Source organism: Uranotaenia lowii, chromosome 3 (assembly GCF_029784155.1).
Source record: "Uranotaenia lowii strain MFRU-FL chromosome 3, ASM2978415v1, whole genome shotgun sequence".
Taxonomy (NCBI): domain Eukaryota; kingdom Metazoa; phylum Arthropoda; class Insecta; order Diptera; family Culicidae; genus Uranotaenia; species Uranotaenia lowii.
The window spans coordinates 141030643-141047458 of record NC_073693.1 but is presented as its reverse complement, the minus strand read 5'-3'; the positions used below and the strand labels follow the sequence as shown (position 1 = coordinate 141047458).

The following is a 16816-nucleotide window of genomic DNA, read 5'->3' as shown; positions in this document are numbered from 1 at the left end:
TTTACTACCCTTTTTTCAATCAAGGACTCAGATATTGTCAAAATATTCTTGTTTCACAGATAAAACGCTTTCAAAAATTGAATTCTGCAATTTATAGAAATTCAAAAAATAAGATTACTTCTTCTGACCTCCTTAAAGAATGTTCTTGAATTGAGGATTTTAATTTTTTTAGCAAGTTTGTTGAAGACTGCGGAATAATTTGACTTACGGTTTTAAAAATATCAAAGATTTAATTTAGTTTGATTTTGCTTTAAAATTTCGTATAAATTACCAGTTTCTGCAGGTTTGGATAGCAAAAAGAAAACTTCAATATCTTTTTTTTAGAATTCAAAATTACTTGTGTGTTTTTTTTTTTATTAAAGTTGATCATTGAGTCAATAAATATTTGTATTTAACAGTTTTGTCGAAAAAAGGACATACATTGAAACTTATTTTTTACCTATTTTTTAAAATAACCTCGAAAACTAGAGCTGACAAAAAAACTAACTAAATACATATTTGGATTCAGCGCCCCTGAATTAGACAAAATCAGTTCTGAGATTCTTTGCACCTAGGAAAAATGTGAATTTGATTAACTTGTGTTATATGTGATGCTATTTTGAGAAATTTCATAGACATGCAAAACATTGATTAAAAGGAATCATTTAATTTAAAAATTAGACATCCACATTACCAAATATTTCTAAGATTCAGCCTTAGAAAGGCTGTCCCAGAGGTATCTTAATTAAATTTAAAATTTATGAAATCTGTAAATATTTTCTAGAATCAAAAATGTAAACTGTAACATTGACAGATCTGGTTAAAAAAAAATTTACAATAATTTTGAAACCTTTCTCAACATCTCTAATAGTATAAATGTTAAATTTTATTTTGATGCGGCCCGCCGAAAGAATTTCAAATTAAAAGTGGCCCGTTGCTTCAAAAGGTTGCTCACCCCTGATTTAGAGTAAAGTGCCAGTATCTCGGCAGAGCTCGATGGTATGATGAGCGTATAAAAGCTGTCGTCGCAAGGCGACTCCAACGTCGAGACGCTCTTGAACGTTTGTGACGTAGCAATCAAAACATTGAAAAACCTGACTCTCACACTCGACTCGTGCAATGGTAGCCTTGTCCCCACCTATAGATAAACCACATAGGGTCCGGACACGTGCTGAAAAAAAATCTGGCAACCTTAGAATAAACCAACTAGATATTCTCAGTCCCTCAGTTTTCGTTTTTCAATAGTTTAATAATACTTCTAAAGAAAATTTATTGTTTTCATGTGACCAATTCCAACAATTTGGCAGTATTTGAATGACTTAAAATATCTCCTTATCATTTCCTTCTATATAGCTTTTTCTATGTACCCTTTTTGGCGTTGCAGGATATGGTAACCCTAACATAAGCAGAAAATTTAACATTTCTTCGGCAAAGGAAAGCTTATAAATTAATAAAAATAAAGGACAATAAATTTTCTTAAAATTATCAAGCTTTTTTATGACATTCCCCAGATTTAGCAGATCCTTTCCAAAATACAGAAGTATGTGATTAAATTCAATTGAAATTTAATTACACGAAAATTTAAATCTTCAAAAATTATTATCCTGACGACAAGTAGAATTTTCAAAATAAATGACATCAAGCGAATGTGTCTTTGTAAGCATCTGGAAAATTCAAAAGTCTCATTTTATGTCACATTTGATTCTTCAGTATTGTGTGTCCAATTAAATGAAGAATAAAATTTAGATTGCTGGAAAAAAAAATCTGTGGTTTGACCAATGTAAATCTAGAAAAAATGTGATTTTGAAGTATTCATTGAAAATTCGTAACAAATGATACAGAAACTGGAAAAAACTTCTACAAAAAAAAAAATAATAAAAAAAATTTAAAAAACTATAAAAAAAAGGAAAATAAAAAAAAAATAAATAAAAAATTAATTGTCGGTGCTCAACTCTTAATCAAAAATGAAATAAAGTACGTTTTTGAAACTTCGTTCTAAGATTCTGTGTTTTGGTAAATATTGGCTGCAAGCATCACACTTGAAATTTAAAGTATGTTCAAAGACTCAAAGGTTCTTTTTTTTTATAAATACATACAGTGAAATTATAAAAAAAACTGCTTCAGGGTGTAAAGGTCAGTTATGTTATGGATTACAAGTATTCAGCCTGTGAATAAGTTTTCAAATAGATTTTCATAATGGAAATTTTTATCCATCAGATAAAAGTTTTTTTTGTATTGATGGTGCAAATAGGTACATATCGACCGGAAGTCTTAATCAGTTTGTAGTTTTAGCACGTTTTAGTATTACGATCTTTAAGTTTTGTAGCCAGGTCAACAGTAGGTTTAATGTTGTAGGTTTTAGTTTAATGTGATTTAAATTTAAAATACATCACCTCATTGAAACGGGTTTCCAAAAAAAAAAAAGTAGATTTCTAGAACAAACTGAGAATGTATTTCTCCGATAACAAACAAAGAAAACTTTCACATTCACTTGACGACGATGTCAGTAATCAATCAAATTTGAGCTTCCCTCACTGCGCGGGATACGCCGGGTTCCGTCAAATCGAATCAACGAACGATACGTTTGTTTCCTACGCGTTCACAAAAGTTTTTGTTATTTGTTTCGATCATATAGTCACCACGTTAAAAGTTGATGTCCATCACGCGGCTTTAGTAGACCTATACACACAAAAGTAAAAAAGTCCAACCATTTGTCGAATTAAAAAAGGGCCCCTCAATTGTGCTGATAAGCGAATAAAAAAAAACAGTCTAAGCTTAGGTTTATTTAATCAATGTTTTTTAACGTCTTATGAATGAATGTACAATTTTGTTGTTGTTTGACACTTTTGGCCAAAACGCGTTATCCATCAATTGATAGTAGATTTTGTTTAATCTTGAATCAACAAAACATTGAAGGGTTACCTACCTAAAGGCTGTCGCCAATTGAAGACGTAAAAAATAGAAGGAGGAAACCATTTTTTGCCTTGTTTTGGCTTCGCGCAAAGCAAAACAAAGACTGACCACAACAACAAAACTCATGAACGTTGGCTGGCTTCAAAATACGCAAGCAGCAGATACCGACAATAAGTGCTGAATAAATATCATATGAGGAACCAAAACTGGAAAATACGTCATCGACGCGAGAGGAGATGTTTTGCGTCTTGATTTCGCAGAACGTAGTTTATCGGTCGGTCTAGTCTGGTCTGGTCTGGTCTATGATACGACATGGTGTGGGCCGGTGGAGATGTTCCTTTTCTCGATCTGTTTAGCCAGTCACCTCAAGGAATAATGTAAACTGATATCAAAAATATATAGCGCTTGGGCTATTTTGTTTGTGTCTAAATGACGTTGAAGTTGCATCAGAATGGAAGCGCGTGCACCTCTATGCGTAATAGCGAGAAAGTTCAACGCAATTCGAGAATCAATTATGCAGTGCCTGAGCACGAAAAAAAAAAATTGATTCTGAAAAATTTAGATATGGAAATATCAATTGAAAACTTTTCTAAATTTTCAACATACCATCGACCATTAACTGAATGAATATTGAAATTCCGAATTTTCTACGGTTATCCCAAATTTCGGATCAAAACATGTTTTTTATTGTAAAGTCTCTCGATACGTTAATTGTATTTCAAATTTACATGAATTTCAAATAGAATCGATGTTGAAATTGAAACTAGTAAATTTTGCTCTACCACAACCACCACATAATACGATATTTTACAATTAAATGCCCGGATATTGTCAAGATTTTGATAAAATAACTTGGATTTGCCCGGATAAGTTTCATGACCATATTAGAGAGTGTCATATTACTAAAGGAAAATAATATTCAACGATATGACTGTACATACTTTTATACTCATTCTCCAAACAACTATACAGATTACGATGAAATATTCCATTAAATATTCATAGTAACACCACGAGAACGTCTTATTTGAATCTAATTAGAAAAAAGGCAACAAATTGATTTTTAAGATTTTTCTAAAATTTTATAAATGATTAATGAAATAACCGAAAATTTTGAGAATAGAATGGTGGTTCCCGAAAAAAACGGAAAATTAGGAAACATAAGAAAAACTCCACTTCTTCCTTTCATGCTTCGATGCTCAAAAACAAAACGGAATTTAGAATATTAATAAGGTTAACTTCGTAGAACTTAAAATTCAACACTCAGTATCAGAAGTTAGACACAGGTTTTGATTCAATAACATCTTCAAGCACGAGATGCTTGGAAAATAAAAATTTTAGTCTCAAGAATTTTATGAACCAAGATCCAAAACGGAGATTTTGAACACTGATGAAAAAAACAACAAAATTAAGAACAAAGTTTCACAATTTTGATTTTAATTTCTTATTAAATAATCATCAAATCAGGATTTTAAATCATTTTTCATTGTGGAAAATATCAATTCGAAAAGTTACAGAGATTCGCTTCACTTAAGAAATTCAAAAGCTAAGAAAGAAAACTATAAAAGAAATTAGGAAAAAAAATCTAAGTTTTCCAATTTATTTGCAGATTTTGAAAACGCAGAAATGTGATTTAAAGGAAGAATGACTTTGCAATGCCTTTTGTAAAAATTTGGTTTCATAACCCTACACCGAGAGAAAAATCATAGTTAACGTAACTACATCCGAGGGTAAATTTAAAAATAAAAACAGATGGATTTTTGTTGAGTACGTTTTTCTTTATCTGAACAAAAGATTGGTTAAAATTACCATGTGTACGCGTTATGATGCATTATGAATGGTATTTAATACAAAACTATGGTAATTAATTCATGCATTCAATGAAACTATTTGAATACTTGAAATGTTGTTTTATTCCTTGATAGGGGAGATAAGGACATAACGAGCACCCAGGGCATAATAAGCACTCCTTTTTTCTACATAAGTACGTATCTTCTTAAAAAAAATTTCATAAGGACTTGTTTCGTACTACCTATAGTATTAATTTTTCGCCAAAAAAGAAATATCCTTTTCATCTTTACAGAAATATCAAATAATAACCAGCTAGGTTTTCAAGTGACGAAAAAAATATAATTTTAGAGCACCACCAAATAAGCTTTTATGACCTTTAAATCATCTTGATCTGAAATGTACGCACTACAACATGATCTACACATTGTTTCTCAATTTTCAGCATCATAATTTTTTTGTTTTTTCACTTTAATCAATTTTAAAATGCGTTTTACTTTAATTTTTTCACTGGAGGCGAACAGAGCACTATCAATGAAGGCATAATGAGCGTTTTCTGCCGGAGAATCTAGCAGCGAATTCAACTCGATGAAGTCAACTGAATAATAGAGCTACAGCTTGACTTGTTTCATCTGTCGATTTGGCCTATTGGTAAGGTCTTGGAGAGGTAACCAGTAGACTCGAGTTCGATTGCTGTTCGAGGGGAGTTTTTTTTTTGCACATACCATTCATGATTGATTTTTTTTTATTGTTACATTATACGGCTAATAGCATCAAAGCATCATCCTTAACACAAAACACCAGAAACATAATGTATGAGCATGTGGTAATTCTTTGAATTCTTCAAACAGAACTAGATTATTTTGTTATTGATTTGTTTGATGAATCTACGCATCACCGTTTAGTGCAATCATGATCATGAATGATAAATGAAAAAAAAAATCACCTCCACCAGGAATCGAACTCGAGCCTACTGATTACCTCTCCGACATCTAATCAATAGGCCAAATCGTCAGACGATACAAGTTAAGCGGTAGCTCTATTACATGATTCCTTTGATTCTTTATGTAAAAACAACCGGAATAAAAATAATAGTTACTTCCTGAGATTTCTTCAACTCAATGTAAGAGGCCTTAATGATCCAAACAAACTGGATGCTATCAAAATGTACTTAGAGCTATTCCCTACATCAGTTGATGTATTGGTGCTGGGGGAAACATGGTTGAAAGAAGAAAGAAAGCACTTAGTAACTGTTAATGGATATCGCAATTTCCTATCTTGTCGTCCAGATTCAAGCAGTGGAGGACTCGCTGTTCTCGTAAAAGAGTCTCTCGTTGTCTCCGAGATTGAAAATTTGCATGTTGATGGCTTCCACTACATACATTTGCGTCTTGAGCCAGGTGGTTCACCAATTGACATCCATGCAGTCTACCGACCCCCTTCTCAAAACATAGAGTTTTTCTTCGACAAACTTGACCAGTACTCGCAACCTTGAAGCCGAACTCCCAGTTTTTGATGTTAGGCGACGTCAACATTCCAATAAACAAAACGGGCTGCCCGGTAGTCGATAGTTACGTAGACCTTTTAAGTTGTTACGGATGTAAAGTTTCCAACACATTTATAACCCGTCCAGCAAGCAGCAACATTCTCGACCACGTTGTCTGCCCAGATTCGATGCTTGAACAAGCATTAAACGAAACAGTTTCACTCGATATAAGTGACCATAGCCTGGTGATGACTACAATTAACCTCAAAAAGAAAATAGTTAACCGAAAACTAGAAAAAATCATAGTAAAGCATGATCAGATTAATGAAGCTTTCCGGGCAGAGTTCAATAATCTACAAGCGAATAGTCCGGCTGAAAAGCTAGAGAAACTGAGCACAATTTACAGTCAACTGAAAAAAAGATACTCAAAAACAATAGTTGTTGAAGCTAAAATCAAGGGCTATTGTCCGTGGATGTCGTTCGACGTGTGGAAGCTGATGCGAAGCAAAGATAAAGCTCTTTTGCGTTGCAAAAAACACCCTGCCAATGAAGAATTTAAAGACACTTTGTCTCAAGTATCTAAAAATCTCAATCGAGCTAAGGCTGAGGCAAAAAAAAACTACTACCACAGCCTTTTTCAAAAATCTAATCAGAGAGAAATGTGGAAAAAATTGAACAACCTGATAGGTGTGAACGAATCGAAAAAAGAAACGATAAAGCTAGAGCTAAATGGAGAAGTAACGGAGGAAGGAAAAACGGTGGCCAACGCGTTCAATCACTATTTCTGTAACATAGGAATTCAACTCGCTGCCACAATCCCAAGAAATGTCCACAGAAATGATCATCGATATGTCGGAAACAGCAATAGTATTTATCTTCGACCGGCAACAGAGCAAGAAGTTATCCTTAGAATAAGCAAACTCGACAACTCAAAAAGTCCAGGACCGGATGATATTCCAGCACATTTTGTTAAAGCGAATCATACCATTTTGGCACCCTTGATTAGAGACGTTTTCAACGATTGCATACAAAACGGTGAATTCCCAGAATTCCTGAAAATAGCACGAGTTTTACCCATCTATAAAACAGGAAAAAAGACTGATTGCAGCAACTATCGCCCGATTTCTATACTATCGGTGTTCAGTAAGATCTTGGAGCAGCTAATAGCTGATCGTGTCTCGCAATTTCTGAAGCACCACAATATCCTGTACACCTATCAATATGGCTTTCGCGAAGGATCGAGTACCCTGACAGCAGCCTCTGAGCTAGTGGATGCAATCCACAATGCCCTTGATAGCAGAAAATTCATGGGAGTTTTGTTCCTAGATTTGAAGAAGGCTTTTGACACGATCGACCAGACTATTCTTCTCCGCAAACTAGAATCTTGTGGAATCAGAGGTAGTGCGAATTCCCAGCAAACATAACATCGCATTAGAAATGTCAGCTCAACTCGTTAACAATGTTAATGCGAATCGTAATTCCTACCAAACCAAGTAAATGATCGTAAAAATGGTTAGTTAAAGTCTACCGACTCGTATATGACAAAAGTCCGCCATGTTTGCAAATTTGTCTCCCGCGTGCGGGATTCGAATGAGAAAACAACCTTGTTGTTCTCTTTACGATAAGCAGTGCAACCAGATTTCTTAAAATCAGAGGGTCCATTTGGATAAACTGGCCAATGAGAGAAGCAGCAAATACTGTCGCTGGCAACGGTTTGCATGCCTTGAGAGCAAAACTTGCGCTCTCTCGCATACTGTCAGGATGTGCGGTAAAAGGTGTTGTATATCGTCCAATTTTTACAACTCTTATCGCGTAAGCCAGAAGTTAAAAACATGTATGTATATTGCCTCCACTTTAGTACGTAAATGCTGTTTTTTCGAGTTATATAAGATGATTTTATAATGTATATGAAACGTATAGCAAAGTTTATTGAGAAATATACCTACAGAAATGTTTGCTGGGTTCCCTTTTTGGGAGTTATTTAACCAACCGGAAACAATACGTCCAAATAAACCAGTCAACCAGTGATCTATGTAACTTGTCTGTTGGAGTTCCTCAAGGCAGCAATCTAGGGCCTCTTTTGTTCATCCTCTATGTAAACGATCTGCAAAAATTACATTTACATGGTAAACCCAGACTGTTTGCTGACGATACTTCACTGTCCTACGAGCACACCGATGTTGGAACGATAATTTCCCAGATGTCGACTGATTTAGAAAAACTTCAGGAATATTTTGATGCAAACCTCCTCTCGCTCAACCTGGATAAGACAAAATATGTCATCTTTAGATCCACGAATCGACCTTCTGAGAGCCACAATCAGCTGAAAGTTGGAACCACAATTATTGAACCAGTTAAAACTTTCAAATACCTAGGCCTAAAGTTCGACGAGCAGATTAGATGGAACGCGCATATAGATGGCCTTAGAAATGAACTAAGTGCCATACACAGCATCATATGGAAGATTTCGAGATTCGTTCCTTCTAAACAACTAACCTGTGTGTATCATGCATTTGTGCAATCCAAGTTACAATACATGGTCTCGATTTGGGGAGCTGCTAGGAAAAGCTACATCAGACCTCTTCAAGCCATGCAGAACCGATGCTTAAAAGCAGTTTATAAACGGCCAAGACTTTTCTCCTCCCACGATCTATACCAAGAAGCTTCGCACTCGATACTACCAATAGCCGCTTTAAGAGAACTTCAAAGTGTGATTCAGATCCACAACAAACTGTACAATCCGCTTTTCCATCACAACCAACAAATCCAGCATCTGGACCACAGATTTCCAACACGCTCAAGAGGAAATATAGCAACTAGGAGAGCCAACACGGAGAAAATGAAAAGATCGCCTGAATACTACAGCAGAATGAAGTACAATAATCTCCCAGCATTCCTGAAACATGTAACGAACAAAGCTAGTTTCAAGCGTCAAGTCAAAATCCACCTGAAAACCAACCTTACAAGCTTCCTGAACTAAAGTAAAGCAAAACTAATTAAGTTGTGAACCAGCTCGAACTAGTTCCCTTAACAGAGAGCAATCTCACTGGGGACTTAAAAAAAATCAAATTCCTCACTTGGAAAATATCTGCCACTAATCGCCACAATACAAATTTTCTGTATACTCCCTCTCCGCTAGCCACCACCCGCCACCACCCGCCACCAAATCGCCCCACCAAACCGCCACCAAGCCGCCACCAATTACCACCACCAAGCAAGAAATGTGAAAATTGTTATAGTGAAGAAAAGAAATTATGTGCGATCGAAATATTGTAAATTATGAAAAGAAGTAACAAAAAAAAAAAAAAATAAATAGTGAGGAGGTTTTATGCCTTCGGGAGCATGGTCTTCCATTTTTTTAAATAAGATCAACTCCCGGGGGCTTTTCCCTGCTCTTAAAAAAAAAAAAAAAAAAGAATTGTCATCTCTGACTTTGATCAGTGTCTTTTAGGCTATTTTGACGATACAATCAGGCTAAACATGTAAATTTTTTCTATAGCAATTTTTTTGTCAAATTTTGCAAAGTTCGCAATACCGACGATAGGTGGCAAAATTAGACAGAAAATGATCGGATTTTTTTTCTCAGTGTCATGTCAATGTGACCAGTACTATTACTAGTACTATTACAAAACACGATTTACGATTTACGATTAAGGGATTAAAATATAAATTGTTTCTTCAGACTCACAGGACACTATTTTTTGCATTGGATTTTCGGACCTGGACCATAAATAATAAGCATGTAAAAGAAATTTTCATCGCCGTCCCTCTTTGAAGAAATCAATTAATGCACTATTTTCTTTTGTCTATGTTAAACATTTGATATTTTTGTGATAAAAAGTCAATTTGTTTGAATTTTTTTTTATTTAAATCGCACAAGAAAAAGGTTGAACATGGGAAAAATATCACCAAATTTTGATTTTAAACCGACGAAAAGCTCATTGCGTGTTCTTTTTAGCTACATATGTCGCAAAGCCAAATATTGTTCGTTGCGTTAAATGCATCAATCCATATTTTTCTCATAATTTTGATGCTTGTAAATTTTTAGAAAAATGTGAAATTCGTTTGGTGTGGAGAGGGGAAAGGGATATGATCATATGACACTTTTGATAAATGTAAAAATCTTAGTTTTGAATTTAAAATAGGTTATTCTTTTTAACTATTAGAAACCATATTTTTTTAAAAAATTGCATACTAAGTTTTAGATTTTTTTAAAAACTTAACCTTTTACTATAAAACAAACGTCCACTTTTTTTTCGTGAACACTCCTTATTAAAGGGTGATACGGTCAAAATTTAGTCAATATCAAGTTGACGTATTTTTTTCAATTTTGCATTTAAAAAACCTGAACACCCCTCATTTTGAAGGTGCGTGTGTGTAGAATGTTGCTCCTATTTTGATTTTGGAATTCACTCTTCAGTTGTCAAAATGCCGTCCAAGGAAGAAGAGCAGCGTATCAAAATTTTGCTCGCGCATCGCGAAAATCCAAGGTACTCGCACGCAAAGCTGGCAAAATCGCTAAAAGTTGCCAAATCAACCGTTACAAATGTAATTAAAGTGTTCGAGGAACGTTTGTCGACAGCCAGGAAGTCTGGATCGGGGGGAAATCGAAAACCGGAAGCCGCTGAGACGACAAAGAGAGTTGCCGGTAGTTTCAAGCGAAACCCTAACCTCTCTTTCTCCAAGATGCCGCAAATAAGCTGGGTGTATCGTCTACAACCGTGCATCGAGCTAAAAAACGAGCCGAACTATCGACATACAAGAAGGTAGTGACTCCAAATCGCGATGATAAACAAAATACGACGGCCAAAGCGCGATCCCGCAGGCTGCACACGACGATGCTGACGAAGTTTGACTGCATGGTAATGGACGACGAAACCTACGTCAAAGCCGACTACAAGCAGCTTTCGGGACAGGAGTTTTATACGGCAAAAGGAAGGGGAAAGGTAGCAGATATTTTCAAGCACATGAAACTGTCAAAGTTCGCGAAGAAATATCTGGTTTGGCAAGCCATCTGTACCTGTGGCTTGAAAAGCAGCATTTTCATAGCTTCCGGGACTGTCAACCAAGAAATTTACGTGAAAGAGTGTTTGAATAAACGTCTGCTGCCTTTCCTGAAGAAACACGGTTGTTCCGTACTGTTTTGGCCGGATTTGGCATCTTGCCATCACGGTAAAAAGGCCATGTAGTGGTACGCCGCCAATAACGTGCAGGTGGTTCCCAAGGACAAGAACCCTCCCTACACGCCAGAGCTCCGCCCATTTGAGAAATACTGGGCCATTGTCAAGCGGAACCTAAAGAAGGCCAAAAAAACTGCTAAGGACGAGCAGCAGTTCAAGGCAAACTGGCTTTCTGCGGCGAAGAAGGTGGACAAGGTGGCTGTACAAAATCTTATGGCAGGGGTTAAGCGTAAGGCCCGGCAATTCGGATTTTGAAAAGCGGAAGCCTAATTGAATTTTTTTCCTGAATTTTATACTAATTAAACTTGAAAAAGAAATTTAATTTGAATTTTTAAATAAACGATTTCACCGATTTACACGCGTTTTCCCTTGACCAAATTTTGACCGTATCACCTTTTAGTATCTGGAAGCTTTGCCAGCTTGATGCTATCGCCAGCAGAAATAATTTATGTGTCTTAAACTTTTGCGTATTCGGTATACCCATGCTGATACGCTTTCTGTAAACTTTAGAGGATATTTCCAAATTAATTGTTTCATCCGTACTCGGGTCCCTCTCAGCGATTGCCCATTAGTAGTTTATAACAATAAAGATCTTCATCGAAATCGCCATGAACTCTCGTTAGCAGCAGCAGTACAGCGTCACTTGCTTGCTCGATGTCGGCAACTTAAGCTGCATTAAACTTAATATCAAATCACTTCTCGTTAAGAGGCAAACCCTGAACGATCCTTTGTACCTTTTGCGAAGTATTTCTGGAATCGGTCCGGTCTGGTCCCGGAGAGCAATCTGAACAGCAGCACTATTGGAAGCAGCAAATTTGTTAGCTGGTTTCTATATACCTTACTATGCAATATGCAAGCGTCCGTATGCAACTTTCGGAAAGAAAATGTGTTGACAGAAAAAATCTAACCAATCTTTTGCATGTGTTTCTCTGCTCAACAGAAAATATTCATCCCGAAGCATGTCCGCCATCATCGGAAAAAAGCAGAACGAGTGCATTTGTTTAATGTGAACAGCAGCGCGGAGGAAATCTCAGCGTTAGTGCAAGATACAGAAAAAATCACCGGAAACAAGCTTCTATCTAGCCGGTTCCTACAACTACTACAACGACAACAAAAGTGGTGAAGTTGTTTAGTGTTTTTTTTCTGTGGATTTGTTAGTTGGTGTGACAAACAAAAAATAAAAATCACTCAGCCAGGATCTAAACGAGACGTTCCGGTGTTTGATGTTTAATTTGTTTTCTTAAAAAAAATCGCTGCTGCTGTACAACACGAATTGTATAGGAATTCTGCAAAGCTGAAAAAGTCGTCGGAAGCAGTTCGGTGCCAAGACTAATTGTTGTCATTCCTCTGGTCACGAAAGCATAAAAAGTGAGTATAGACGATCAAAGTTTGGATAAATTATTTTAAATCTGTTTTTCTGTATTCTCTTTCTTTTAATCTTTTCTATGTGGATGAATATTTAAGCAATTCTTCACATTCAATTATCACTTCAATAATAAATAATAGAAATTGAGATACATATGCAGTGCCACCTTCACATTCTACTTATATGATTCATAACTCTGATGATTTTTTGCCCTAATTTTACATTTTAATAACAACAACCAGATTTTTCATCTGATTTCAAAAAGCAGCAACTTGTTAAAAACGTGATGAGATTTTAGCTTTGAAGTTGCAAGTCAAATACTAAAATTAAACATAAAAATCAGATGGAAACTAGGTAGATTTTGTAATTTTCTAGCTTTAGATAGGTCATGATTTTTTAAATCTCATTGATTTTATCGTGTTGATTTTTTAACAGTTTATCACTGATCCGCTCGAATAGCTAGAGAATTTACAGTAATCTAAACGTGTTGAAAACTGGCACGAAGTACACCGGCATGTCAAGGAACAATTTAGGCCTCCAAAGTAGTGGTGCTATTGGTCCACTTTTTCAGGTTTTTTTTCGTGATCTGTCAAACCTGATGTCAGCCTGATTTTTATAATACGAAAGCCTTGATTTTAGAAAAACAGATGGTTTGTAAACTTCCAACAATAGCAAAGCAGGGATGCGTTCTTAGAGAAACTATGTATTGCAACCAGGAGTGCCAGGTTGTTTTGTCAAAAATCAGGACACCGGGAAGAAAAAAATGAAACGTAGGTTTTGAATAGAAGTTGACGAATGCAGGTTATCAAAAACATCTGATAAGGGTAAGATATTATGGACTCTGGATGAATAAATAGGCCTAGTTGGATGCAGCAAAATTTGAAGTTTATGTAAGTGTGAAAGAGATGCTCGTCCCCAGGCTATTGTAAGATAGTGAAATAAAGAGTGAATGAATGCATAGTAGAATTTTAAAAGAACATGTTGTGGCACGAAGTTCTTCAATCTCCAGAGTACACCACAGAGGGAAGAAATTCTTTTTTCTAAATGTTTTATATGACAACTCCAGGAAACAGTACTATCTAAATGAATACCTAAGTATTTGAAGGTTTTCCCGATCAGGAGGGAAAAACAAAATTATATCAAGATGAGATATTTTGATACTAATTTTTTCCTATCTAAATGAGTTATTATTCAGTACTCGTAGGATGTTAAAATATCTCAAATTATATCAAAAAATCTATGCGGTCATAGCTAAAATATATCAATTTTAGATATGCTCCTTTCAAGATTATATCTTGTTCAGATAGCATAGTTTGATATTGGGCAGAACAAAACCTATCAAAATTATAACTTATCAAGATATGAGTGCTACGAGAAAATTTTCTAGTAGGATGTCAATAAACCACATTATTTGCTAAAACCATGCCCTATTTTTGGATTCCATAAAATTGGATTCAATTTTATGGATCTGTTGAGCAAAACTCAATAATGTACGGTTTGGGCCGTTGACTTCGATGTCCGTGTTTCAGATAAAGTTGTACGTATATCAAAATAAGATATAATCATTTTATTTTAGGATAATCCGAAAAAAAATCTTGATAATTGAAAATGAGCTCAACCCCATTCAAGTCTGTCAATCAGAATAAGATATAATTCGGATTGGTGAAACTTATAATCGAAAATTTGGAGTACTTAATTATAACTGAATCAGATGTAAATATCTTGGTGAGATATGTTTGAGTTATTATTTTGATATGCTCTCTTGATCGGGTTCACCTCTGGTATGGCAAACTGATTCATATGGGGATCCCTGTGTTGTGATATTACTTTCCTGGATGAATGGAATAACATTTATTTAGTTTTTTCGTAGTTTAAAGAGAGCAGATTGCTATTGAAAAATGTAGATAGCAATTTCAAATTATGTTCCAAGTTTTCGATAATTGTATTTGGAGACTTTCCTGTGTAAAATGAAGCAGTATCATCCGCAAAAAGCCGTGCTGTACCAATAAGGGGAAGATTGAATTTGTTATCAAGCATTTTTGTCAGTTATAAGGTTTGAACCTTCGGTAAGTTTTATTGATGGAGAATTGTTGGATCTCCCCAAAAGATGGTTTATATTTTTCCAAAGTTTAGAGTGTGTTGTATTATTGAGTAGTATTTCATAGTACTTTTAAGCCTCTTGGGTTTATTCAATCCCATAAATATCATTGGGATGATTATAACACGTTTCAAATAGTTGTTTTTCATGTTTATTAAAATCCATAGGTCACACGACATTCATGGACAGTAACTACCTTTCATGTTTATTTTTTTTCGATATTGTTTTAGTACACCGTTTGAATAAGTTATTGTATGTGGTTGAGATTTCTTGAATGCCGCTGTTCACGTTGCCTGAGACAACGGTTCTTAGATAGTTCGAGAATAATTCATTTAGTTTAGCGTGATCCGTAATCTCTCTTGTCAAGACCGTTTTTTGTCTTTTTTGTAACATTTCCAAAGACGTGAGAATCTGCAAGTGATCACTTACGTCTGAAAAGATGGTATCAAAACGAAGATATTGCAAGTGGAGCTGAAATATAGCCCAAAACATAAATCTGCGCATTCAGCCCACCTGGTTTCGGAAATCAGATGTTTTGACTATTTTTATCATAAAATGCCTGCTCATGTGATACCTATCTATTGGAATATTCGAGCAAATCAGTATGAATGCGCATGCAACCCGCCTCTCCCCTACATAAATTAATGTTATATCGGCCTATTAGGCTATATACGCCCGAAAGTATAAGTAACTGATTTGCCTCACTGCCCATATTTGATAAACGGTCTAATATGCCATTTTTTCAAAATGGAGAAAATTTTGCCATTTGATAGCTTATACTCTATATAATATCCCTACTTCATTCATTTTCCAAAAAATCCATTAGTGGAGGCATACAACCCTAAAGAAAATTTGTCTAATGTGCAATATATTTGATAAATTGTCTAATGTGCATGATGTGTTGAATCATCATTCGCAGCAACCGGTGTTTTCTTATAGAAAGTTTTTCTAATCCCTTCTTGTTGTGGTCTTGTGGCTTGGTGGTTATGGGCGGGAGCAATCGCAGCAATATTTGAAAACGTATGCACATCAGGCAAATTCAGAGCTATTTGTCAACTTTAGTTTACGTTATATTTGATAAAGTGGCTACTGAGATTGAAATTAATTTTTTTCATAAATTCTTTATCTAAATTTTCAATTCAACTCAACCGCCTAAGTCCTACACCTACAATGATTGTTATGCACTTTAATCTACTTTATTTTGAGTATCAGGATGCAGAAAAATGGTTAAAACATTGAATTTGCGTTTTTCTCGCATTGGTGTTCATGGCACATTAGACCGTTTATCAAATATGGGCAGCCAGCCATAACCTCGAAACTTGCCAAGCTTCGGCCTCATCAGTGTTGCCATGTGGTATGTATGTATTTCTACCACCCAGGTAGCAAGGCACATCCGGTAGCAGCGAGCAACTTTTACTTTGCAACTTGTATAAGATGCATCAACTAGAAATGCTCAATAGTCTTTGAATGGATCGTTTCAAGAGACAAGAAATGTAAGCAGAGGCTAGGAATTGGATTGTCTCCATCGAAAGAACATATTAAGCTTATCGAGCGTCAGGATCAAGCCATTGCAACGCAAAGCGCTTAACTGCCCAGACAACCAGAAGTCGTATTTTCTTTTACAGATTACATCGTATAGAATGTTATTTATACTCATTTTCGTATATCTGCACCTACAATGTGCGGTTCATGCATATTCTTTATCGTATTTAAAAGCATTGCATGATTTTATTACGACAAGAAGAGAGACTCGTATGTACATATGAACTCCACCTTTGTGTACGACAATTCGCAAAAAATCCGTGAAACGACCGATATACGGTGATCAGCCGTGATTGAGAGATTTTGTCGTGCTATGCATAAAATAATTCGAAATAAAAAACGTATATAACTGCATTGATTCGTAATAATGTGCATGCAATCGTATACCTTTGCAAATTAATTCGCATGTCTGATTTTCGTAAAATGTATTTGCTGGCAATCGTAAAAGAATACAAAAAAGTTCA

The 16816-nt window shown here is 35.4% G+C and overlaps 1 protein-coding gene across 5 annotated transcripts in view; it reads left to right on the top strand.

Moving 5' to 3' along the window:
• The window catches only part of LOC129756121 (rho-related BTB domain-containing protein 1), a 180524-nt gene that overhangs the window by 39653 nt on the left and 124055 nt on the right, over positions 1–16816 (top strand). For 4 of the 5 annotated variants that reach the window (XM_055752895.1, XM_055752894.1, XM_055752893.1 and 1 more), the window contains exon 2: positions 12287–12714. The exons of the other annotated variant lie outside the window; for it this stretch is intronic. The gene's annotated coding sequence lies outside the window, so the exon portion shown is untranslated. The remainder of the gene's footprint in view (positions 1–12286; positions 12715–16816) is intronic. 5 annotated transcript variants of the gene reach the window in all.